Source organism: Mycteria americana, chromosome 1, assembly GCF_035582795.1.
Source record: "Mycteria americana isolate JAX WOST 10 ecotype Jacksonville Zoo and Gardens chromosome 1, USCA_MyAme_1.0, whole genome shotgun sequence".
Lineage (NCBI taxonomy): Eukaryota > Metazoa > Chordata > Aves > Ciconiiformes > Ciconiidae > Mycteria > Mycteria americana.
The window spans coordinates 188,911,076-188,913,897 of record NC_134365.1 but is presented as its reverse complement, the minus strand read 5'-3'; positions in this window follow the sequence as shown (position 1 = coordinate 188,913,897).

Genomic DNA, 2,822 nt, shown 5'->3' with positions numbered 1-2,822 from the left:
GGAATTCCTGAGCTAAGAAGTTACAGAGGAACACTTTCTGAACATTAAAGCACACACACACACAAAAAAAAAATGAGTTTTCTTGTTGCTGGTGTTATGGATGGACAGAAATTGCACCACAATAAATCAACCTCTATCTGTTTTTCTTACACAAAACAACTTCTGCATCTGACAAGTAAAGAAAATAGCCTCAAGAGGCTAAATATTTGTAAGGCTAAATTAACAGGCTATGCTATTAAAAATAGTAGCATGCTGTTCTTTTTAGTTGCTGTTCTAACCGGTTAGAACCAGGTGCTGTTCTGCAAGGCAGTCTCCAAAGACATTCCTTCACCTGCAACATTGACTATTAGTGACAACAAATTGAGCAGTATTTACGTGATTTGCTTGCTTGACTACATCTTTCCTTTCGCTGTCCCATCTTCATCCTTCCAAACATCATTTAGTAGGTAAAGCAAGCTTTGCCAGTGAACAGATGAGAAAAATTAGTTGCTTTCATGGATACATACTTATGCTATTGTATGTGTGATGTTATGGCACCAGACATACAATAATGATGCTTTCACAACCGCTATTCATTAGCTTCACTCATTTTACAGCATTTTCCAGAGATACGACTGGCCAAAGTTAATTTGTTAAATTTTTTAATTTGTTAATTTGTCAAATTTGTTAATCGGTCAGTAGTCTGCTCTGGAAAGAGGGAGAAAGCAGAACCAGAACTTGGTTTTATATATTTTTATTAAGAAGGACAATCTCCCTCATAACTGAAAGCCTGAAAAAAGTGCTTCTTACAAAATAATTGGATATAAATAATTAGATCAGGAAGAAAATTATCAACAACACAATCCTACAAAAATAAAACACGTACTTCCTACAAAGACATGGGAAGTTAATTTTTAAGAACAGAACAAGTAGCCATCTTTAATGCATTTGTTTCAACTGATACTTTATAGCTCTTTATACCTCATTTTACTCAGAAAAAAAGGCAATCATATGAAAACTAGTCAGTTCAAAATCATTACAGAATGTTTTTGCTACCTACCATACACATCAGTTTTGCTTTTGAACAATGACTCAGATCACTTACCAGACTCCACTTAAGAAACCCCACCATCTCACTTCTCCAAAATGAAAACTTTCATGTTGGTTTGTTTTTTTTTTTTGGCCAATACATACTGATATACCAGTGAAAGGAAGAACTAACCTTAAATGTGCATTAATTGGTGGCTACTCCTTTAACAAAAAACAGTTAAGGCTACTGCATAGGAATAAAGTCCATTATCTTTAAATTACAGTTTCTTGTATTAGAGCATTAGTTAAATGTCTCAAGTGTAGTACTCATACAGTGTATGCCCATTCCCAGGCAGGTTTTTCCCTGCAGCCTTTTTTGCTTTATCCAGCCAAGTTTGACCTTTAAAGGTCCCTTCCCACCCAAACTGTTCTATGTTTCTAAGTTGCGTCATACGTCCTGTCACTCTAATTGTCAAGAAGTCTCTAAATTTCCTAAAGTTAGTATTTTCTTTCCAGGTCAACTTAAACTTTTTTCACCTATCTTTAATTAAAGTAAGGGAATTATGGCAAAGTGGGAAGAACTTTATAAAAAAAAATAAATACATATTCTTTCTTCCTTTCAAGGAAAAATCCATATAATCTGGGCATGCACCACTGGATGAACAGACAAATATACGTTCTGGTGGATAATATGAGGTTGGATGCTTTAATTATTTAACTGCTCTTAGCCACTTCCCTCTGGCTAAATAACTAGGAAATGGGATATCTAAGTTTTACATTTGTAGCACTTCAGCGAGTTGTTTGTTGTACCTCAAAGGATATGAGTTTGAATGGCTACTAGAAAGTTTTTCAGTCTTGCAATGAATCCCCTAGACTGTCTCATCATCATTCTCTTAGGAGAGTTAATTCATCTGCAGCCAGCTTACTGGTAGGAATTTGCAGCAGCCAGGTGTCCCAAATAGCAGCTACTCTCAGCTGTCAATTAAAATGTGTTCTCTCTAAAGCCAGAGATGCATGAGATCCATGACTTCAGTATTCCCCGAAGCCAGCACTAGGTTGCTAGTGTGCTACATAAGGAGGTGTGTATGACACTTCAGGAAATGGAGCGTAATGCAGAGATGTGAGAATTACTGGAGAACTAACCCAGTAAGTCCACACAGAGCTGTAAGCAAAGCAACTATCATCAGGGGTACAGTCCTGTTTGTTCCCTGCTATATCAGTCCTACACCAGGCTGACATGACTGGACTAACCTAGACAACTGCAGCCTATAAAATCCATCTGAAGTCCATGCCACATGGACCTACCTTCTTCAGTTCCACTGCCATGAAAACCCCTGCACCACCCCAGCTGTTACAGAGTAAACGTACTCTGTGACTTGAAGTAAAAGCATGTCCAAATAATTATTTGACAATTTCAGAGATCTTTTAATATGCAAAAGAACTAACCAAAACCAAGACTCTTCCTTCGTATCTCCAAGCCCCATAGGTACAGCTAATGGAAACTACAGTCTGTAGTCCCATTAGTCATTTTGTTCTGAGTTGCACCTCTCAAACTGCACTCATGAATAAACCCTACTATTTCACAAATGAACAGATTCAAGTGTAAGGTGATGCTGAAAACTCTCAGTACGGGGTCTGCCATACTTCCTGTGACTCAATACATTGTCACAGATTTTCTGGCAATGGTCACGTCTTCATCAATGAATAAAAAAAACCAACCACCTATATTTAAGACTATTTTTTAAATTCTAAAGAGCTCCAAAAGTTTAATGAAAGAAGTAACTACTTCTGAAGAAAACCACAGACAATACGAG